General features: G+C 47.2%; 1 protein-coding gene and 1 pseudogene across 1 annotated transcript in view; both read right to left on the bottom strand.

The window, feature by feature from the left end:
* LOC124719036 (solute carrier family 46 member 3-like) overlaps positions 1-25,110 on the bottom strand; it is a 364,910-nt gene that overhangs the window by 319,257 nt on the left and 20,543 nt on the right. The window lies entirely within an intron of this gene.
* Positions 18,363-18,480, bottom strand: LOC124719198 (annotated as a pseudogene).

The following is a 25,110-nucleotide window of genomic DNA, read 5'->3' as shown; positions in this document are numbered from 1 at the left end:
CACTGTTCAAAGTGCCGTCAATGCGAACAAGAGGTGACCGAGACGTATAACCAATGGCAACCCATACCATCACGCCGGGTGGTACGCCAGTATGGCGATGACGAATACACGCTTCCAATGTGCGTTCACCGCGACGTCACCAAACACGGATTCGACCTTCATGATCCTGTTAACAGAACCTGGATTCATCCGAAAAAATGACGTTTTGCCATTCGTGCACCCAGGTTCGTCGTCGAGTACACCATCGCAAGCGCTCCTGTCTGTGATGCAGCGTCAAGGGTAACCGCAGCCACGGTCTCCGAGCTGATAGTCCATGCTGCTGAAACGTCGTCGAACTGTTCGTGCAGATGTTTGTTGTCTTGAAAACGTCCCCATCTGTTGACTCGAGGATCGAGACGTGGCTGCACGATCCGTTACAGCCATGCGGATAAGATGCCTGTCATCTCGAATGCTAGTGATACGAGGCCGTTGGGATCCAGCACGGCGTTCCGTATTACACTCCTGTACACACCGATTCCATATTCTGCTAACAGTCACTGGATCTCGACCAATGCGAGCAGCAATGTCGCGATCCGATAAACCGCAATCGCGATAGGCTACAATCCGACTTTTATCAAAGTCGGAAACGAGATTGTACGCATTTCTCCTCCTTACACGAGGCATCACAACAACGTTTCACCAGGCAACGCCGGTCAAATGCTGTTTGTGTGTGAGAAATCGGTTGAAAACTTTCCTCATGTCAGCACGTTGTAGGTGTCGCCACCGGCGAAAACCTTGTGTGAATGCTCTGAGAAACTAATCATTTGCATATCACAGCATCTTCTTCCTGTCGGTAAAATTTCGCGTCTTTAGGACGTCATCTAGGTGGTGTAGCAATTTTAATGGCCAGTAGTGTATTTTGTGTTTAACATTATACACAGTCCAGTCATGCTGATGCGACCACCGCCTACGTCCGACGTCAACGTGCAATAACCACCCGCAGACCTTTGGTGGCAGCACTAGCAGTGAAGGGTATATAAAGGATGTCGGCGTGGCGGGGCGCGGGCGGGGGGGGGGGGGGGGGGGGGGGGGGAACTGCGTAGACATTTTCGTAATGCGGAAATGGAGCGATTTATCTGACGCCCAAAAGGGCATCATCCTTGGTTGTCGGACCACGAGTGGCAGCATTTACGAAATGGCTAAGTGCGTAAACTGTTCACGTGCCACCTTGATATGTCGTGCATGGCACAAAATGGCGCTACCCAAAACTGGTGCCAAGATAACCGTGCTGCACTACGGCCCATAGATGACGGGGGTGAACGCCAGGAGAGATGTGTATGGGCGATTAGGCGCGCAACTGTTGAGCAACTGAGTCCGGATGAACCAATGGCCTACCAACAGTGTAACCTCAACGACCGTTCAGCGAATATTGCTGCGTATGAGTCTCCGCAGCAGGCAAGTGTTTCGTGCACTCATGCGGCAACGAAAGCTGGAATTAGCCCCCAGTACTGGAACTGGACATCCACTGAGTTGCAACATGTGGCCCTTTCAGATGAATCACGTTTATATGCTCCATCTGACAGATGGCTGTTGGCGTGTATGGCGTGAAACGTCTGAAGGCCAAGGCTCCATGTCGCAGGCCTTATGGTCTGGGAAATGTTCCCATGGCATTCGCTGTAAAGCACAATGGATCAAGGCAAGTATGTCTCTATCCTTGGGGGACCATGTGCATCTGTGCATGCAACTTGTTTTTTCTTTGGCAGGATGGCATCTATCGGAAGGAAAATTGGTCTCACAGCTCGAAAGTGTATGTATGTGGTTCGAAGAGCACAACCATTACGGTACTCCCCAGGGAATCAAATTCCCTGGATCGAAAGTTTGTGGGACCGCCTCGATCGGGATGTTCACATAATGGAGTCTCAACTGAGGACTCAAGTTCAGGTAGCCAGAGCACTGTACTGGCATGGCTCCACATCCCTGACAGTACGTTCCAGAACCTCATTGACTCTCTTCGTGCACATCTGGGCTCCCAAAGGTGTTTATTCATTCTTCTGACAATTCGTCACATTAATGTGGCTTGACCATGTCGTAGGAAGCCTAAATGAATATATATGTAATCGGGGTTCGGAAATGGTGCAAAATTTAGTACTCAGATCTGCCACTTCTGGCAACATAAGTGGCTACGGAAATGGAAATGAGCATATGGCATTGTGGGCGTGGAGTCCCCCATTTGAGGAAGTTTGGCTGCCGAGGGCAAATACTAATTGCATTCGAGGCCACATTGGGCGACTTGCGCGTCGGAGATTGGGATGAAATGATGATGAGCACAACACGACACCCAGACCTCGAGCGGAGAAAATCGCCTGGCCAAGCCTGGAATCGAACCCCGGCCCCTCGGCATGGCATGCCACTGCTCTGACCACGGGAGCAGACATAAGTGGTTATAACCCCACTGCGCATTGAACCAAACTGAGCTTGGATAACCAGAACATCATCTTGTGTATGTGTACCTGAGGACAGCACAAGCGCGGTCCTACGTTATCTTGTTGGAAGATAACATCACGGAGACTCTGAAGATAGGGTACAGCCATTGGTCTTAAGAGGTCAGAAACGTAAAGGTTACTGTCAAAATTACCTACTGTATGGACCAGTCGTATCGTGTAGCCAGTGGTAGGTCGCATCAAACCTGTCAGAAGACCGATGACACAAAAAAAAACCATTGGTAGTCCATACCATCATGGCAGATCCAGAACCCATATGATGATGACGAACGCAATCTGGAAACGTTCGTCGTCCTTGTGGGGACTCCACACAAGGATACGCCCATCGTGATGCTGTAGGCAGAACCGAGACGCATGAAAAGACGATGTGGTGTCATTCCTGTGTCCAGTTCTATTGTTTGGTGCCCAAGTGTCGACACCTCTCCCTATGTTGCTGAGTCAGAGGAAGCCACCATAGCGGTCGCTGTGCTGAGAGATCTTTGTGCTGCATATGTCGTCACACTGCGTGTATGGATATTTGTCTTGGTGCAACTAAATCCATTTTGTGGATGAAAAAACATAAGGTGTCTGTACAGTCCTGCACAACCAAGCGAATGGTTTGTCTATCCTCTTTGCCACATGGGATTAGCAGAGCGGTCTGGGGCGATGCAGTCATGGACTGTGCGGCTGGTCCCGGCGGAAGTTCGAGTCCTCCCTCGGGCATGGGTGTGTGCGTGTTTGTCCTTAGGATAATTTAGGTTAAGTAGTGTGTAAGCTTAGGGACTCAAAACCTTAGCAGTTAAGTCCCATATGATTTCACACACATTTGATCATTTTTTTATCCTGTTTGCCGCTATTACTATGGGGTCATATAGGTCATACATGGTGTAGAGTAAGGCATCCATGAATAGATAGATTCCATATCTACATGAAGTGCATGACAGAGGGTGTTCAGTGTAGTATCGCGAGTTAAGGTTTCAGCCATAAAAATCGCATGTGGAGCGCAGGAAGTTAAACTGCTTCAGTGACTTCGCTTGCACTGCAATTGGTCTTATCTTCTCTCCACGGTCCTACAAGAGCCGTAAATGTCTCTGGGTTCTTCACTTAAAATATTAATTTTTATATGTAGGCCTTTGTAGGATAACTGACTTCTACATTCAGGCATCGTATGTGCAGGTAAGTTGGAAGTCTTTTCTTTTTTTTTTTCCTTCAGTGTTCTGTGCGGAAGCATCAGTCACGTTAAATAGCCTGCATATCTGTGCAAGTACTACCCATCATACTGAATCCAAAACTGACGATTTCGCGGGCTTGAATGTCCTGGTGCTAGTTTCTCATTTCGACGTCACTTCGGCGTCTTGTGTGTCCCTAACCTACCCCAGTTATCAATCCGGGGCCGGCCACGGTGGCCGAGCGGTTCTAGGCGCTTCAGTTTGGAACTACGCGACTGATAAGGTCGCAGGTTCGAATCCTGCCTCGGGCACGGATGTGTGTGATGTCCTTATGTTAGTTAGGTTTAAGTAGTTCTAAGTGACTGATGACCTCAGATATTAAGTCCCATAGTGCTCAGAGCCTTTTTTTTATCAATCTGGGGAAAGATATGATCCGAACCATGTGTTGTTTAACTCCTTAAACTGTTGAGAGGTGAAATTTTTCACTCTTTGTTTTAACCTACCCTACAATATTAAAATGTCCTGAAAAAGGTAGTGCTTATCAGTATAGCAATTCTGCTCGATGGGTTCAGTGTGTTTCAGACATTTTGTAGACGCCAAAATTAGCACAGGTCCGGGAACGCAGCCCTGAGGTAGAGAGCGGCCGGGCCTTCTCACGCTGGGCCTTCTGCCGCTGCTCGCTTCCCTGTTGGCTCATTGTCCGTGGGCGGATGCACCACGTGTCTGCTGGTGAGAAATTCCCAACCCGAGCATCCAGCAATCTCGCACGCTGCTTGTCATTCGGCCATAAACACCGCACTTGTCGGAAGACAATAGGTCGTGGGAAAAGTGTCGTTTGGCGGCGTTGGCGAGCATTGTTTATGTGACGCGGAGTCAGTCGGATGCGACGGCAGCCTTCTCGGCAAATGTCAACATTCGTCCTCCACAACAGCAACAAGTTACCCTGCTGGTGGCTTACGTCCAGTCCTCTGCCACAAAAGCAATTACGGCTGTCTCACAGGGAACTACATTATCACGATCAGTATCTACATCTACAGATCTACATCTGCATAGGTACTCCGCAAGGCATAGTCTGGTGAGTGGTGGAGGGTACTCTGTACCACTACTAGTCATTCTCTTCTCTGTTCTACTCGCCAACAAAGCGAGGAAAAAGCGACTGTCCTCGTACATGCCTTTGTACGAGCCGTACTTTCTCTGATCTTCCTGGTCCTTACGAGCAATGTACACTACTGGCCATTAAAATTGCTACACCAAGAAGAAATGCAAATGATAAATGGGTATTCATTGGACAAACATATTATACTAGAAATGACATGTGTTTACATTTTCACGTATTTTGGGTGAATAGATCCTGAGAAATCTGTACCCAGAACAACCACCTCTGGCCGTAATAACGGCCTTCATAGTCCGGAGAATTGAGTCAAACACAGCTTGGATGGCGTGTACAGGTACAGCTGCCCATGCAGCTTCAACACGATACCACAGTTCATCAAGAGTAGTGACTGAAGTATTGTGACGAGCCAGTTGCTCGGCCACCATTGACCAGACGTTTTCAATTGGCGAGAGATCTGGAGAATGTGCTGGCCAGGGCAGCAGTCGAACATTTTCTGTATCCAGAAAGGCCCGTACAGGACCTGCAACATACGATCGTGCATTATCCTGCTGAAATGTAGGGTTTCGCAGGGATCGAATGAAGGGTAGAGTCACGGGTCGTAACACATCTGAAATGTAACGTCCACTGTTCAAAGTGACGTCAATGCGAACAAGAGGTGACCGAGACGTGTAACCAGTGGCACCCCATACCATCACGCGGGGTGATACGCCAGTATGGCGATGACGAATACACGCTTCCAATGCGAGTTCACCGTGATTTCGCCAAAGACGGATGCGACCATCATGATGCTGTAAACAGAACCTGGATTCACCCGAAAAAATGACGTTTTACCATTCGTGCACCCAGGTTCGTCGTCGAGTACATCATTGCAGGCATGTGATGCAGCGTCAAGGGTAACCGCAGCCACGGTCTCCGAGCTGATAGTCCGTGCTGCTGCAAACGTCGTCGAACTGTTCGTGCAGATGGTTGTTGTCTTGCAGACGTCCACATCTGTTGACTCAGAGATCGAGACGTGGCTGCACGATCCGTTACAGCCGTGCGGATAAGATGCCTGTCATCTCGACCGCTAGCGATACGAGGCCGTTGGGATCCAGCACGGCGTTCCGTATTATCCTCCTGAATCCATCGATTCCACATTCTGCTAGCAGTCATTGAATCTAGACCAACGCTAGCAGCAATGTCGCGATACGATAAACCACAATCGCGATAGGCTACATTCCGGCCTTTACCAAAGTCGGAAACGTGATGGTACGTATTTCTTCTCCATACACGAGGCATAATATCACCGTTTCACCAGGGCAACGCCGGTCAACTGCTGTTTGTGTATAAGAAATCGGCTAAGTTCTATTTAAAATTACTATTGCAGCCCTACAGTCATTGCTGCCTGTTATTGTGTTAGCATGTTTTGATAGATATATTAGATGCCCATTTCTATTATATCGTTCTTGTAAGCACACGATGTCTGCCTGCAAGTCTTGTGCAATTTAGGGATTTCCACGCTGACTGTCGTACTGTTTTTTTATATTATGTTGTAAGATATTCATTTGTGTCTACGTGTTATGTATACGTGTTTCGCGTGTATAAAACATTTACTGCCTGTCTGTGAGCAATCGCAATATGCTCGTCCAAGTGCTAGCTGTTGCATGATCTATACAGGGTGGTCCATTGATCGTGACCGGGCCAAATATCTCACGAAATAAGCATCAAACGAAAAAACTACAAAGACGAAACTTGTCTAGCTTCAAGGGGGAAACCAGATGGCGCTGCGGGTGGCCCGATAGATGGCGCTGCCATAGGTCAAACGTATATCAACTGAGGTTTTTTTTTAAAGAGGAACCCCCGTTTTTATTACATATTCGTGTAGTACGTAAAGAAATATGAATGTTTTAGTTGGACCACTTTTTTTCGCTTTGTGATAGATGGCGCTGTAATAGGCACAAACACATGGCTCACAATTTTAGACGAACAGTTGGTATCAGGTAGGTTTTTTAAATTAAAATACAGAACGTAGGTACGTTTGAACATTTTATTTCGGTTGTTCAAATGTGATACATGTACCTTTGTGAACTTATCATTTCTGAGAACGCATTACCTGTAAATACCACATTAATGCAATAAATGCTAAAAATGATGTCCGTCAACCTCAATTCATTTGGCAATACGTGTAACGTCATTCGTCTCAACAGCGAGTAGTTCGCTTTCCGTAATGTTCGCACATTCATTCACAATGCGCTGACGTATGTTGTCAGGCGTTGTCGGTGGATCACGATAGCAAATATCCTTCACTTTCCCCACAGAAAGAAATCCGGGGACGTCAGATCCGGTGAACGTGCGGGCCACGGTATGGTTCTTCGACGACCAATCCACCTGTCATGAAATATGCTATTCAACAGCACGCGAGCCATGTGCCGGACATCCATTATGTTGGAAGTACATTGCCATTCTGTCATGCAGTGAAACATCGGTGGAACATTACGTAGGAAATCAGCATCCATTGCACCATTTAGATTACCATCGATAAAATGGGGGCCAATTATCCTTCCTCCCACAATGCCGCAAGATACATTAACCCGCCAAGGTCGCTGATGTTCCACTTGTCGCAGCCATCGTGCATTTTCCGTTGCCCAATAGTGCATATTATGCCGGTTTACGTTACCGCTGTTGGTGAATGACGCTTCATCGCTAAATAGAACGCGTGCAAAAAATCTGTCATCGTCCCGTAATTTCTCTTGTGCCCAGTGGCAGAACTGTACACGACGTTCAAAGTCGTCGCCATGCAATTCCTGGTGTATAGAAATAGGGTACGGGTGCAATCGATGTTGATGTAGCATTCTCAACACCGATGTTTTTGAGATTCCCGATTTTCGCGCAGTTTGTCTGCTACTGATGTGCGGATTAGCCGCGACAGCAGCTAAAACACCTACCTGGGCGTCATCGCGAAAGCGTTACGGAGATGATAGATAAACTCTAGTGAAAGACTCTGCAGGAGAGACGCTCAGTAGCTCGGTACGGGCTTTTGTTGAAGTTTCGAGAACAAATCTTCATCGAGGAATCAAGCAGTATATTGCTCCCTCCTACGTATATCTCGCGAAGAGACCATGAGGATAAAATCAGAGAGATTAGAGCCCACACACAGGCATAGCGACAATTTTTATTTCCACGAACAATACAAGACTGGAATAGAAGGGAGAACCGATAGAGGTACTGAAGGTACCCTCCGCCACAGACCGTCAGGTGACTTGCGGAGTATAGATGTAGATGTAGATATAGATGAAGCTGGCTTTCTGTCGCGGTTTCTGAGGTGGTACTAGATAGATTGTGGTTTAGCGTTGACCGCTGACAGCGTTGACCGCTGACACTTCATCGTTGATGTATACAAAAAATAACAGCAGTCCTATCACACTTCCCTGGGGCACTCGTGACAACACCCTTGTCTGTGGTGAACACCCACCGTTACCAACCTTTAGTGGGGCACCGTGTCAGACACTTTTCGAATATCTAGAAACATAGAATCCTGAATTTCTGTGAAGCGTTTGACACGGTGCCTTTCCCCCCTTCCCCCGCCATTGAAGGCTACTGACGGAGAGTGTATACACCATTACTATCTAAAATAAATTACAGAAAGCAATCATTCCTACTATCTATCCCATGTTCTCTTCAAACGCTTTGTCTGTAGTATTCTTTGTCTGTGTTCAGCGTTTCAAAGCTCCATGATTATTAAGTGATCATCTCCCCCTATACATACCGAAGTACACGTTTAATATCCTCACATATTTTCACTATCTCTGCATATTCTGCTTGTGACATTGGCATGTACATCCAAGCTGTATAGTCTTGCAGTAGCGCAGATACTAAGGTATCAGAGATTACGCCAGCGACTGCTTTTCATTCTGCCTAACTAAAAGGGTGTGCTTCTACACTAACGAAACAGTTTCTTCAGAATTCGGAATGATCTTTGCAGGGGACGACGTGGATCGAGATTATGTCTATTCTTGTTCTATTTGGCCCGTTGGCTTGTTGGTCTTTATCTGTAATTCGCAGGATATCATGTGAGAAACAGCGAGACTATCGGTCCCACCAGCTTAGGGGAAGACGGGGAAGGAAGTCGGCCGTGCCCTGTCAAAGGAACCATCCCGACATTTGCGTGGAGCGAATTAGGGAAATCATGGAAAACCTAAATCGGATGGCCGGACGCAGGATTGAACCGTGGTCCGCCAGAATGCGAGTCCAGTGTGCTGGCCACTGCGCCACCTTGCTCGGCCAAGAAGAAGGGACAAGAGGACAGGATGTATGTTAAGACATCAGGGAATGACTTCCATAATACTAGAGGGAGCTGTAGAGGATAAAAGATGTAGGGGAAGACAGAGAATGTTTTCGCCACTGTCAAGAAGTCAGTGAAACTATGAGCTGGTAGCGCGCACACACACACACACACACACACACACACACAATATATATATATATATATATATATATATATATATATATATATATATATATATATATGAGGGGTGTTACAAAAAGGTACGGCCAAACTTTCAGGAAACATTCCTCACACACAAACAAAGAAAATATGTTATGTGTACACGTGTCGGGAAACGCTTACTTTCCATGTTAGAGCTCATTTTATTACTTCTCTTCAAATCACATTAATCATGGAATGGAAACACACAGCAACAGAACGTACCAGCGTGATTTCAAACACTTTGTTACAGGAAATGTTCAAAATGTCCTCCGTTAGCGAGGATACATGCATCCACCCTCTGTCGCACGGAATCCCTGATGCGCTGATGCAGCCCTGGAGAATGGCGTATTGTATCACAGCCGTCCACAATTCGAGCACGAAGAGTCTCTACATTTGGTACCGGGGTTGCGTAGACAAGAGCTTTCAAATGCCCCCATAAATGAAAGTCAAGAGGTTTGAGGTCAGGAGAGCGTGGAGACCACGGAATTGGTACGCCTCTACCAATCCATCGGTCACCGAATCTGTTGTCGAGAAGCGTACGAACACTTCGACAGAAATGTGCAGGAGCTCCATCGTGCTTGAACCACATGTTGTGTCGTAGTTGTGAAGGCACATGTTCTAGCAGCACAGGTAGAGTATCCCGTATGAAATCATGATAACGTGCTCCATTGAGCGAAGGTGGAAGAACATGGGGCCCAATCAACACATCACCAACAATGCCTGCCCAAACGTTCACAGAAACTCTGTGTTGATGACGTGATTGCACAGTTGCGTGCGGTTTCTCGTCAGCCCACACATGCTGATTGTGAAAATTTACTATTTGATCACGTTGGAATGAAGCCTCATCTGTAAAGAGAACATTTGCACTGAAATGAGGATTGACACATTGTTGGATGAACCATTCGCAGAAGTGTACCCGTGGAGGCCAATCAGCTGCTGATAGTGCCTGCGCACGTTGTACATGGTACAGAAACAACTGGTTCTCCCGTAGCACTCTCCATACAATGAGCTCTAACATGGAAATTAAGAGTTTCCGGACACATGTCCACATAACATCTTTTCTTTGTTTGTGTGTGAGGAGTGTTTCCTGAAAGTTTGGCCATACCTTTTTGTAACGCCTTATATATATATATATATATATATATATATATATATATATATATATATATATATATATATATATATATATATATTAGTGACTTGAGGAGTCTAGTTGCCCGCAGCTCGTGGTATAGTGACTAGCTTTGCTGCTTCCCGATCCCGGGTTCGGTTCCCCCCGTGTTGGGGATTTTCTCTGCCCGGGGACTGTGTAAAAATTGGAACTTTGTACGGGCTCTGATGACCGCGTACTTGAGCGCCCCACAAACCAAACATCATCATCACGAGTCTAGCAGTTGTGAGCAGTAACGTTGCAGTCAGAGACACGTTCTTCCTGGTATTGCAGCATTCGGGCAGGCCAGTGTGAAAGGAAGAAAGCCATTAACTTCCGACACAGTTTCGGTATTTGCATGAATGTACCACTCCAGCCGTAGATGCTTTTGGAATATGCAGATGCGAGATTCCATCGCGTCACGCTCGCAACGCAACTACCTCGCTGTGGGAAACGTCCATCAAGGTCCTCGGCGTGTAATGGCGAATGTCGCAGTCATAGCTGTGGAGTGCCTGGGAAAGGCCGAGAGGGAAAAATGCACGCAGACATTCATTCCCAGCTGTCAGTCCACCAGAGGTCGCCCGTCGCCCAATTCTGCACACGTGGCTGGCTGTTGACACTGCGAACAGCCTGGAGACTGCGTGGGAGAAACTCCAGACTGGCATAAAGCTTAGTATAAAGAGCAGCGATATGGAAACAGCCGCCGCAAGGGGACTATGGAATCTTTCCATTGCCGGCCGTTGTGGCCGAGCGGTTGTAGGCGCTTCAGTCCGGAGCCGCGTGACCGCTACGGTCGCAGGTTCGAATCCTGCCTCGGGCATGGATCTGTGTGATGTCCTTAGGTTAGTTAGGTTTAAGTAGTTCTAAGTTCTAGGTGATTGATCACCTCAGATGTTAAGTCCCATAGTGCTCAGAGCCATTTGAACCATTTTTGAACTTCCTTTCATTTTCAGGAGTGGAACAGATTGCTCTGAGCAGCGGCGCACTATTTATAGGCACTAGTTATTGCGATCGTAGCGCTATCTGTTAGTAGTTTTTCGAAGTACTTCAAAACTTCTACATAACATTCTTACAGCTTTCACATTCGGTGGACTTGTCTATAGATTTTAACTTTTGAGATATTTAATTTTTAATTGAGGGAGTCCTCCGATGGACACCCTGCACCTTCAGTGGTGTATGTGGACACTGTATGAAAACTGTGTTGCGAACAGAAAGAGACTAAAGATACAGGACTTCCAAATAGCATATAAGACTGGGTAAACCCTCCAATCACACCAAAGCCAACCAAACTACCAAGAGGAATAAATTCAAGGGATCAGGAATATACACTCCTGGAAATGGAAAAAAGAACACACTGACACCGGTGTGTCAGACCCACCATACTTGCTCCGGACACTGCGAGAGGGCTGTACAAGCAATGATCACACGCACGGCACAGCGGACACACCAGGAACCGCGGTGTTGGCCGTCGAATGGCGCTAGCTGCGCAGCATTTGTGCACCGCCGCCGTCAGTGTCAGCCAGTTTGCCGTGGCATACGGAGCTCCATCGCAGTCTTTAACACTGGTAGCATGCCGCGACAGCGTGGACGTGAACCGTATGTGCAGTTGACGGACTTTGAGCGAGGGCGTATAGTGGGCATGCGGGAGGCCGGGTGGACGTACCGCCGAATTGCTCAACACGTGGGGCGTGAGGTCTCCACAGTACATCGATGTTGTCGCCAGTGGTCGGCGGAAGGTGCACGTGCCCGTCGACCTGGGACCGGACCGCAGCGACGCACGGATGCACGCCAAGACCGTAGGATCCTACGCAGTGCCGTAGGGGACCGCACCGCCACTTCCCAGCAAATTAGGGACACTGTTGCTCCTGGGGTATCGGCGAGGACCATTCGCAACCGTCTCCATGAAGCTGGGCTACGGTCCCGCACACCGTTAGGCCGTCTTCCGCTCACGCCCCAACATCGTGCAGCCCGCCTCCAGTGGTGTCGCGAACAGGCGTGAATGGAGGGACGAATGGAGAAGTGTCGTCTTCAGCGATGAGAGTCGCTTCTGCCTTGGTGCCAATGATGGTCGTATGCGTGTTTGGCGCCGTGCAGGTGAGCGCCACAATCAGGACTGCATACGACCGAGGCACACAGGGCCAACACCCGGCATCATGGTGTGGGGAGCGATCTCCTACACTGGCCGTACACCACTGGTGATCGTCTAGGGGACACTGAATAGTGCACGGTACATCCAAACCGTCATCGAACCCATCGTTCTACGATTCCTAGACCGGCAAGGGAACTTGCTGTTCCAACAGGACAATGCACGTCCGCATGTATCCCGTGCCACCCAACGTGCTCTAGAAGGTGTAAGTCAACTACCCTGGCCAGCAAGATCTCCGGATCTGTCCCCCATTGAGCATGTTTGGGACTGGATGAAGCGTCGTCTCACGCGGTCTGCACGTCCAGCAAGAACGCTGGTCCAACTGAGGCGCCAGGTGGAAATGGCATGGCAAGCCGTTCCACAGGACTACATCCAGCATCTCTACGATCGTCTCCATGGGAGAATAGCAGCCTGCATTGTTGCGAAAGGTGGATATACATTGTACTAGTGCCGACATTGTGCATGCTCTGTTGCCTGTGTCTATGTGCCTGTGGTTCTGTCAGTGTGATCATGTGATGTATCTGACCCCAGGAATGTGTCAATAAAGTTTCCCCTTCCTGGGACAATGAATTCACGGTGTTCGTATTTCAATTTCCAGGAGTGTATATACTTGAATGTCAAAGATGTGATGCAGTATACGTAGGCATGACCTGCAGGAATTTTAAAACACGGTACAAAGAAAATAAGCCGGCTGGTGTGGCCTTGCGGTTCTAGGCGCTTCAGTCTGGAACCGCGTGACCGCTACGGTCGCAGGTTCAATCCTGCCTTGGGCATGGATGTTTGTGATGTCCTTAGGCTACTTAGGTTTAAGTAGTTCTGAGTTCTAGGTGACTGATGACCTCAGCTGTTAAGTCGCATAGTCCTCTGAGCCATTTGAACCAATGTTTCCATTCAGAAATAATGACCACGGCCAAATACCCCGCTGGGAAACGATGAAATCAATTCCTGTTTTCCCAAATGCATCCACTGTCACACTTTCACGTCCGATTGAAACCGACATCCGTAGATGTCTTTTTTCGGGTCGCCAAAGACGTGAAAATCACACGGCGGATGTTGCAGTGTTTCCGAACCAAATCAGTGAAGTCTGGCATAAGAGCAATAGGCATTGTGCGGGTGGATGTCATAGGGCTAGGCGATGATTCCTGGACGTTTTGATTTCCAGACTTCCGTGAAGCATTTGACGCGGTGCCCCATTGTAGGGTAATGGAGGTACGAGAATATGGAATAAGATGGCAGATATGTGGGTGATTCCAAGAGTTCTTAAATGGTAGAACCCAGTATGTTGTTCTCGACGGCGAGTGTTCATCAGAGGTAAGGGTATCGCCAAGAGAGCCCCAGGGTACTGTGATAGGGCCGCTGCTGTTCTCTGTACACATGCATGATTTGGCAGACATGGCGGGCAGCAATCTGTGGTTGTTTGCTGATGATGCTGTGGTGTGCGTTAAGGGTCAAGTTTAGTGATTGTAGGAAGATACAAGACGATTTAGACAAAATTTCTAGTTGGTGTGGAAAAATGGAAGTTAATGCGGATGTGTAAGAGGATGAAACCTCTAATGTTTATATAAATATTGCTAGTGTCCTGCTGGACAGAGTAAAGTCGTTTAAATATCTGGACATAACATTGCAAAACGATACAAGGTGGAACAGGCATGTGGGAACTGTGGTAGCATAGGCGAATGGTCGACTGCGGTTTATTGGGAGAGTTTTGGGAAAGAGTGGTTCACCTGTAGAGGAGACCGCATATAGGACGCTGGTGTGACCTATTCTTGAGTACTGATCGAGTGTTTGGGATCCGTAGTCAAATGGGAATCCCTGAAGGAAACGCGGCGTTTCGAAGAACACTGCTGAGAAAATTTAGAGAATTGGCATTTGAAACTGACTGCAGAACGATTCTAATGCCGCCAACATCCACTGTGCGTAAGGACCACGAAGATTAGATACTAGAAATTAGGGCTCATGCGGAGACATAGAGACAGTCGTTCTCCCTCGCTCTATTTACGAGTGGAACTGGAATGGAAATGACAAGTAATGGTACAGGCTACCCTCCGCCACGCACCATACGGTGCCTTGTGGAGTATCTATGTGGATGTACACTCATGCTCATAAATTAAGGACAATTGCAGAATGTGGTTCAAATGGCTCTGAGCACTATTGGACTTAACATCTGTGGTCGTCAGTCCCCTAGAACTTAGAAATACTTAAACCTAACTAACCTAAGGACGTCACACACATCCATACCCGAGACAGTATTGGTGATAAGTTGAGAAAACCGTCCCGAAACACGTGTGCTACAAAACGCCACTGTTTCTTGCGCATGTATGGGGTATGATCACCATGCACAAGTACACAGGCCGCACTAGGGGTTGGCATATTGTGGATCACGTGGTCGAGCAGCTGCTGGGGTATAGCCTCCCATTCTTGCACCAGTGCCTGTCGGAACTCCTGAAGTGTCGTAGGGGATTGAATACGTCCAGCGATACTTCGGGTGTGAGCATCCCAGACGTGCTCGATGGGGTTTAGGTCTGGAGAACAGGCAGCCCACTCCATTCGTTTGATATCCTCTGTTTCAAGGTACTTCTCCACGATGGCAGCTCGGTGGGGTCGTACGTATACATCCATCAGGAGGAAGGTGGGACCCACTGCAGCCCTGAAAAGGCAGACATACTGGTGCAGAATGACGTCCCGATACACCTGACCTGTTACAGTTCCTCTATCAAAGACGTGCAGGGGTGTACGTGCACCAATCATAATCCCATCCCACACCATCAAACCATACAGGTTCCCTTCAAGGACATTAAGGGTTGGTATCTGGTTCCTGGTTCACGTCAGATGAAAACCCAGCGCGAATCGCTGTTCAGACTACACCTGGACTCGTCCGTGAACATTAGCTGGGACCACTGTTCCAATGAGCATGTACTGTGTTCCTGACACCAGGCCTCACGGGTACAAGGTGACTTCTAACATTATAAGATTATCTTCCAACCTAATCTGCTTAGCCGGCCGCGGTGGCCGTGCGGTTCTGGCGCTGCAGTCCGGAACCGCGGGACTGCTACGGTCGCAGGTTCGAATCCTGCCTCGGGCATGGGTGTGTGTGATGTCCTTAGGTTAGTTAGGTTTAAGTAGTTCTAAGTTCTAGGGGACTTATGACCTAAGATGTTGAGTCCCATAGTGCTCAGAGCCATTTGAATCATTTTGAACCTAATCTGCTTAACTCACATTTTTCCACATTTACAGGAAGCTTTTCTTGTTCTCCTGAGTATCAGAGGTGAAATTTTGTGTACCGATAATATTTCCATTTTCTTCAGCGCATCTATAAATCAGTTAAGGGAACTTAAAAACTGAACTCCACTGTCGAGGATTGTTCGGAGCCATCCGTCAGCCGTGTCATCCTCTGCCAGTGGCTTTTGGTATGCCCATCTTTCTGATTGCAGGATTGAAAGACTCCGACCGTTCACTTATATACACTCCTGGAAATGGAAAAAAGAACACACTGACACCGGTGTGTCAGACCCACCATACTTGCTCCGGACACTGCGAGAGGGCTGTACAAGCAATGATCACACGCACGGCACAGCGGACACACCAGGAACCGCGGTGTTGGCCGTCGAATGGCGCTAGCTGCGCAGCATTTGTGCACCGCCGCCGTCAGTGTCAGCCAGTTTGCCGTGGCATACGGAGCTCCATCGCAGTCTTTAACACTGGTAGCATGCCGCGACAGCGTGGACGTGAACCGTATGTGCAGTTGACGGACTTTGAGCGAGGGCGTATAGTGGGCATGCGGGAGGCCGGGTGGACGTACCGCCGAATTGCTCAACACGTGGGGCGTGAGGTCTCCACAGTACATCGATGTTGTCGCCAGTGGTCGGCGGAAGGTGCACGTGCCCGTCGACCTGGGACCGGACCGCAGCGACGCACGGATGCACGCCAAGACCGTAGGATCCTACGCAGTGCCGTAGGGGACCGCACCGCCACTTCCCAGCAAATTAGGGACACTGTTGCTCCTGGGGTATCGGCGAGGACCATTCGCAACCGTCTCCATGAAGCTGGGCTACGGTCCCGCACACCGTTAGGCCGTCTTCCGCTCACGCCCCAACATCGTGCAGCCCGCCTCCAGTGGTGTCGCGAACAGGCGTGAATGGAGGGACGAATGGAGAAGTGTCGTCTTCAGCGATGAGAGTCGCTTCTGCCTTGGTGCCAATGATGGTCGTATGCGTGTTTGGCGCCGTGCAGGTGAGCGCCACAATCAGGACTGCATACGACCGAGGCACACAGGGCCAACACCCGGCATCATGGTGTGGGGAGCGATCTCCTACACTGGCCGTACACCACTGGTGATCGTCGAGGGGACACTGAATAGTGCACGATACATCCAAACCGTCATCGAACCCATCGTTCTACCATTCCTAGACCGGCAAGGGAACTTGCTGTTCCAACAGGACAATGCACGTCCGCATGTATCCCGTGCCACCCAACGTGCTCTAGAAGGTGTAAGTCAACTACCCTGGCCAGCAAGATCTCCGGATCTGTCCCCCATTGAGCATGTTTGGGACTGGATGAAGCGTCGTCTCACGCGGTCTGCACGTCCAGCACGAACGCTGGTCCAACTGAGGCGCCAGGTGGAAATGGCATGGCAAGCCGTTCCACAGGACTACATCCAGCATCTCTACGATCGTCTCCATGGGAGAATAGCAGCCTGCATTGCTGCGAAAGGTGGATATACACTGTACTAGTGCCGACATTGTGCATGCTCTGTTGCCTGTGTCTATGTGCCTGTGGTTCTGTCAGTGTGATCATGTGATGTATCTGACCCCAGGAATGTGTCAATAAAGTTTCCCCTTCCTGGGACAATGAATTCACGGTGTTCTTATTTCAATTTCCAGGAGTGTAATAAAGTGGAACATCTACAGACGTCCTTACGGTGTTATTTTTTGTACGGCTACTAGTTTCGGCGCTTCACTAAATCATCTGCAGGCTCAGTGTCAGTTAAGGAGTGAAGATGGCGTACTGAAGCACGGAAGCTGGTAGCCGTACAATAAATAACATCGTAAGGACGGGTGAAGGTGTTTCATTTTATTGCGTCCGCCAACGGCGTCATTGGAAGCGGAATGGAGGGCTGTAAGTGTCTGCACACGGCTCTCCGGGCGGTTTGTCGGCTTCCCATAGCTTGGAGCCGCTCTTCCTCTGTGCAGTAACTCCTTATCTGGCGCCAGAAGGCTGTATCGACCCCGTGCCAGTCTCCCCGGCAGTAACGGCAATGGAAAGCAGATTCGCCACAGGACACTCAGGCAGAGTGGCAGCTGATCTCCACTGAAACCCTCTACGGACGAGGACGCATCTTGCGCCACAGATGGTGCAATAGGATGGTACAACTTCCTGCTCCAAGAACAGGCATGCCATCTGGTAGCACCCTTCGTACACACAGTGACTGCAGATGGCGCAGAAAATGGCTGATGACGAACTGAGAGTGGCAGCTGCTCATTATGCAGTCATCTGCAGTAATATCTCGTCGACGTCGATGAAGTTATTTACGCTAGCCTAACAGAGGATGGTGCTGTAGGGCTTGTACTTTAAGACGTGACGACGGCGGTCTGGAATTGCACAGTGTGTTGCACGATGAACTGAGGTTGGAGGACAAAAGCTAAAAAACTAAACTCCGTCCGAATAGGCATTGGAGACCCAACGGTACCGACCGGCCGCCGTGTCATCCTCTGCCCACAGGCGTCACCGGATGCGGATATGCAGGGGCATGTGGTCAGCACACCGCTATTTTGGCCGTTTGTCTGTTTACGAGACCGGAGCCGCTACTTCTCTATCAAGTAGCTCCTCAGTTTGCCTCACAAGGGCTGAGTGCATCCCGCTTGCCAACAGCGCTCGGCAGACCGGATGGTCACCCATCCAAGTGCTAGCCCAGCCCGACAGCGCTTAACTTCGATGATCTGACGGGAACCGGTGTTACCACTGCGACAAGACCGTTGGAGAGGCTGGAGGATAGGGAATCATAAAAAGTTTTCTGACGATGGGCGAGACTAAATTCTTGATAACGAAGCAAAACAGTAATGCGAGAAAGTATCTCAGTTTCAAAGACGTGACTACGTACATTGATATAAGCCTACTGTTACTAATCTGCAGGATGTACAGTGCATACTTGGAATCTTTTAACTAATTCTATAATTTTCTTTGGGATAGTTCTAACACTGAGGTTTTTAGCTTGTGGAGAATACCTATAAGCACGATATCCCTAATTACTTCTGAAATTTGTGGTGACCCAATTTACCACTCACTGATGGATTCATACATGAACGTACGTTGATTTCTTCAGAACATCGCCAAAACAAGTTAATGTAACAACACTCCTAAAGAAGCTGAAAAGTACAATAAGCGGACCTTTCTTGCTCAGAATTGTTACTCTCAGCGAGAAACATATTTCGGGCTGAGGGTCTATTCTGGGTGCATCTACAAGAATTCTTTGATGCACTTTTATTTCTTGTGTTTAGTTAATTGTCAAACCCGTAGCATTCCCTTTATTCTGTTAAATTCGTTAGAAACAGCAACAATTATTTAATGTGGCATTCTTGTTTCCAACAAGATATTTCAGATGAAGGATGTATCTCTGATCCAATCTTAAATTTTGCCTGTGTGGCAGGCTTTATCACACATTTTTATAGTTCGGCAGTTATATTCAAAATGTAGCCCTTCATTGTAAAAGGTAGATAAATGGTTACAGTGACAACGAATTTCTGTTCTTATCCAGTAATCTTTATCCGTTGTCAAGATACGATGGGTTAAAGTCGAGCTAAGGCTAGTATGTAAAATTCGTTCTTAAATGAATTGAATGTGTAGAGAAGGCTAAAGTGGATCATATAAGTAAAAAATGCGTTCTTACAATAAAACTGGAAACTCGCTGTCAAAAACCTAGATTCAGTAGGATTTTACGTGACTTCGCTTTCCGCGCATCAGTTCTACGTTTCAAAATTGCGCGAATCAGTTCAAATTTTGTAAGAAGGTAGACAAATACATGTTGTTAATGGGCGACCTGTTGTTTTGTGATACCTTTATCCGTTGGCACGATACACGCAACACGCTTCGAAAGGCAATACCGAAACCTATACCGGGTCAACCGTCGCTCAAGTCAACAAAAATCCACTATGGTACAGTTAAAGTTAGGAACCGAAGCGAAAAATTCACCTATCATAGCATAAAAAAGCACTCCGTCCTACCGGGACCATCCGACCGCCGTGTCACCCTCAGTGGAGGATGCGGATAGGAGGGGTGTGGGGTCAGCACACCGCTCTCCCGGTCGTTACGATGGTTTTCTTTGACCGGAGCCGCTACTATTCGGTCGAGTAGCTCCTCAATTGGCACCACGAGGCTGAGTGCACCCCGAAAAATGGCAACAGCGCATGGCGGCCTCAATGGTCACCCATCCAAGTGCCGACCACGCCCGACAGCGCTTAACTTCGGTGATCTCATCATAACATAACAAAAGCCGAATATGTTCTGGAGAGAGTTAAATATGTCAAAGAAGGGAGCTAGCTTTTCGCCTTATCTGGCAGCTTGCAAGACATTTAAATAAAATTTTTTTGGCATATTCGCGCTTTTTTACGAGTTAAAACTGCTTCCGCAGCCCCCAGAAAGCTAACATAGATGCAAGTTGTCGGCGCACCTGCATCTTACAATTAATAGGCTACAGTCCATGATGCTGTGCCCAAAATCCAGAAGATTCACCAGCCATAGAAAGCCATACACAATATCGAGTGGCTGAAGAGCATACATGTAATAGCTAGAGTTTTTCTGCGCGTATAAAGTTTGTGGGGAGTGGATTTGTTCCTGGGAGGCCGCTAAAACAACTTTTTGATTTCTAGGTGGAGGCGAGATACACTTTTTTTCCCCCGAGGCTACCATTTCTCCACAACACCCACCCCCTGTTACATGTACGGCGATGGCTGTGGACACTAATTTATGTTCTTCTAGAGGGAGGGATGGATCCACAATAGAGAGTAGGCATGCATCTATGATAGGAAGTATCCCAGACCGGAATGTACGCATAGCAAACTTTAATGACACATTGTGGCTTATCGCATGACATGAAAAATGACATATTGGATGACAGGACGGCATGTGTTGTGTTAAACGACATGACATCGTGTGTCATGTTACTTTACTTGACACTGTGCAGTATATGGCATCACATGGCTACCAATATTAACAAGTAAAAAACGTCGGAAACGTCAAGCCGTTTTTATGTAAATGGCTTTGAAGCTAGTTCCCGTTTTGCAACCCTAACTTTGCCCAGCACATAGCCGCTTATTTTTGTGCAATAACAGAAGCATATTCCATTCTGGTTACCGGTATATTTAACAGTACCAATCCACAGACGGTTAGAAGTTAACTTATAGACAGTGCGGAGGGAAATATCACATCCTTGTTCCAATTTGTATCTGATAGCTAGGAGTTATTTATCTGTTGTAGAGGCTTCAGTTCCAGCAGAAAGACTCTTTTCAAAGGTAATGGAGTCATTTGTTTTCGAAGAAGTGGACTAAAATCAGAACATGAGAACAAAAAATTTTTAAAGTTTTTTAGGAAATAGGTTTTGGCATTGATTGATTTTTCATTCAGATTATCTCTAATTTGAGCGACTTTTATTCTATTCTTTTTACGTGCTGTAATGTAACTTTATAAAATTTTTCGTGAGATTTCCCTCTTTATACACTACTGGCCATTAAAATTGCTACACCACGAAGATAACGTGCTACAGATGCGAAATTTAACCGACAGGAAGACGATGCTGTGATATGCAAATGATTAGCTTTTCAGAGCATTCACACAAGCTTGGCGCCAGTGGCGACATCTACAACGTGCTCACATGAGGAGAGTTTCCAACCGATTTCTCATACACAAACAGCAATTGACCGGCATTGCCTGGTGAAACGTTGTTGTGATGCCTCGTGTAAGGAGGAGAAATGCGTACCATCACGTTTCCGACTTTGATGAAGACCGGATTCTAGCCTATCCCGATTGCGGTTTATCGTATCGCGACATTGCTGCTCGCGTTGGTCGAGATCCAATGACTGTTAGCAGAATATGGAATCGGTGGGTTCAGGAGGGTAATACGGAACTCCGTGCTGGATCCCAACGGCCTCGTATCAGTAGCAGTCGACATGACAGGCATCTTATCCGCATGGCTGTATCGGATCATGCAGCCATGTCTCGATCCCTGAGTCAACAGATGGGGACGTTTGTAAGACAACAACCATCTGTACGAACAGTTCGACGACGTTTGCAGCAGCATGGACTATCAGCTCGGAGACCGTGGCTGCGGTTACCCTTGACGCTGCATCACAGACAGGAGCGGCTGCGGCGGTGTACTCGACGACGAACCTGGGTGCACGAATGGCAAAACGTCATTTTTTCTGAAGAGTCCAGGTTCTGTTTACAGCATCATGATGGTCGCATCCGTGTCTGGTGACATCGCGGTGAACGCACATTAGAAGCGTGTATTCGTCATCGTCATAATGGCGTATCACCCGGTGTGATGGTATGGGGGTGCAATTGGTTACACGTCTCGGTCAGCTCTTGTTCGCACTGACGGCACTTTGAACAGTGGACGTTCCATTTCAGATATGTTACGACCCGCGGCTCTACTCTTCATTCGATCCCTGCAAAACCCTACATTTCAGCAGGATAATGCACGACCGCATGTTGCAGGTCCTGTACGGGCCTTTCTGGATACAGAAAATGTTCGACTGCTGTCCTGGCCAGCACATTCTCCAGATCTCTCTCCAGCTGAAAAAGACTGGTCAATGGTGGCCGAGCAACTGGCTCGTCACAATACGCCAGTCAGTATTCTTGATGAACTGTGGTATCGTGTTGAAGCTGCATGGACAGCTGTACCTGTACACGCCATCCAAGCTGTGTTTGACTCAATGCCCAGGCGTATCAAGGCCGTTATTACGGCCAGAGTTGGTTGTTCTGGGTACTGATTTCTCAGGATCTATGCACCCAGACTGCGTGAAAATGTAATCACATGTCAGTTCTAGTAGAATATATTTGTCCAATGAATACCCGTGTATCATCTGCATTTCTTCTTGGTGTAGCAATTTTAATGGCCAGTAGTGTATGTAAAATAATGCATATTTAAAGTCATCTCCCTAAATTTTTTATTAATTCATTAAACCCATTTCTCACAGTTTTAAATAACACGTGCAATTATAAGCATCCTGAATTTTGAAATTAAATTTTTCCGCCAGAAGTGTCGAAATATCCCTTATATTTCATTCTATTAACCGTCGATATACTGTAGAAACTTGATGCGGCGACATTTGGCGATCGATATTTATACTTATCGCTATTTATCTTACGTTGTCACATCCCTACTTAGCGTCACTCTACAGCCACCATTGTTGACGTGAAACTTCAAAAAAAAAAAACAGGACTACTAGTCGAATTCCACGCCACTATGACGAGGCAGACGGCCAGCTCGACCTCCAGGCGCTGAGAAGGCCACGGGGATTGCCGAGTGCTGGCAGTTATGTTTTTGAATGGCGTGCGAAACCATCCAAAAAAAGAGACAATTTGTCACTGCCACACTCCACAATGCTCCCACTCCATCCCTCACTTTTTCCTTTTTTACTTTTTTATGCCCTTTTGCACGTTCCTCTCTGTTTTTGATGTGCTGTTTCTCAGAATCGCTTACGGCTCAACAACCAGGACCTCCCCTTTTTCCCAACCGCGCATGCACGCTCACACACACATACACACAAACACGATTATTGGGGAGTAGTTGTGATGGAACTGGCCTAAGAACGACATTTCTCACTTATTATTATCTCCTAATAATATTCAATCTCTTCTGAATAATTTGATGAATCATGTGTCAAATAATACCAGTTGGAAGTGTATGTTTCATCATTTGTGTTAATAGGGCAAACGTAATAAAATCCAGTGATGCTGCGTTGGCTTAAATAAGTATAGCTATCTTTGTAAGTATTCAGTCATGAAGGCTGTGGTATTTATCTATTTATCCCTTGATTTAGTGTTCATGTTAAGACGATGGATGCACAGTGAAAAGAGACAGAAATGGCGATATTCCATACGCTTCTATGGCCAGTGCTCTGTAAGTGCTGAATTTAAAGATAAACTCTAAAAATGGTAATGGAAGACTTGCAGATAAAAGCATTGATGAAGTCCTACATTATTAAGGAATGGCTGTAAGAAAGAACCCATATGACCTACAAGAAATGAGAAAAGCAGTGTGGGCTACGTTATTACAGAAATAATACACTGATGATAATACTGTAGGTGAAACTTCCTGGCAGATTAAAACTGTGTGCCAGACCGAGACTCGAACCCGGGACCTCTGCCTTTCGCGGGCAAGTCCTCTACCAATTCTCATTCTGGAATACTGTATATGATCTTTGAGCACCAAGTGCTGATTCACCGTGCAAGTATTGCAAAGCTCAGTCAGTATGTGCAGACGAACAATTCAGGTACAAAAACAGCATAGCGCATGCAGTGTATAGAGAGAGAACTCATTCTCACCTACTTTTCAAATGCTGCTAAACCACTGTATAGAAACGTAACTCACGCTGAACTACTTTTGAAATGCTTTTAAACCAGTCTACAGGGACATAACTCTTTCTGACCTATTTTTCAAATGTCTATGTGGTCGAAACCTAAAACCCGAATCAGTCTTCCAGTAATGTCACTTGGATCCTCATACCAAAAAGTTTTTGTAAGTTTGACAACCCTATGTCTGGGTGTTTGTGATGCTGCAATAGCGTTTAGGAAGCTGGACCAACTTGACAGCACTCCAGGACCGAACATACGTCAAGACTTCCAGCAAATCGATCGATTGAGATCCATGAAAGCCAAGAGTGAAGCACAAATAATGATTAAAGAAGCAAGAGACAGGAAAAGGAGTTACTTAAAACTTTGTACAAATTTCCAATGACTGTCTATCGAAGTTTCTGACTTAATGGATCATCGATATTGCAGTTTTAACACTGTACGTATACGGTGCGTGCATTACCCTTTAGACTCTACCGTGTATCGAACACTGGGTGATTAGAGTGAATCGGAAGAGGTAACTGGCGTATGCTGCCCATTTGCTGGTGTTGTCCAATGCTCCCCCTTCAGTACACGTCTCGAGTGGCAACCAATAGGTGCAGTTGTACCGGATAAAAAATTGCATATGTATTGAAAAGAAAAATAGTGATTTCAATACATCGTTACCAATCCTATACCAGTGATGTTCTTTTGGTACCGGAACGTACTTCTTCAACCATACGACATGGAATTCACCTCCCCCCCACCCGCCCCCCCGCCATGTGGTAAACATGACAAGTTTCGAATTTTGACAACTTACCATAAAGCTTAAAATGATACATCATTTTTTCGCAAAAATACTGTTCTCAAATTCCAGTTTTTAAAACAGAGTTTCTTGTGATCAAAACAATAAAACCAAAAGATTTAATATAAACCTCTGGTGCTACCATCTGCTCCTACGGTATAGGTGATTCAAGATAAGTTGAGCGTCGACGTATGTGCTAACAAGGGTGCAGGGGCAGGAAAAGGGGAATCATACAATTTAGGCTTTCACGGCCGGTAC

The sequence above is a fragment of the Schistocerca piceifrons genome, chromosome 10, assembly GCF_021461385.2.
Source record: "Schistocerca piceifrons isolate TAMUIC-IGC-003096 chromosome 10, iqSchPice1.1, whole genome shotgun sequence".
Classification (NCBI taxonomy): Eukaryota; Metazoa; Arthropoda; class Insecta; order Orthoptera; family Acrididae; genus Schistocerca; species Schistocerca piceifrons.
The sequence above is the reverse complement of the archived record's forward strand: the minus strand, read 5'-3'. Positions and strand labels throughout refer to the sequence as shown.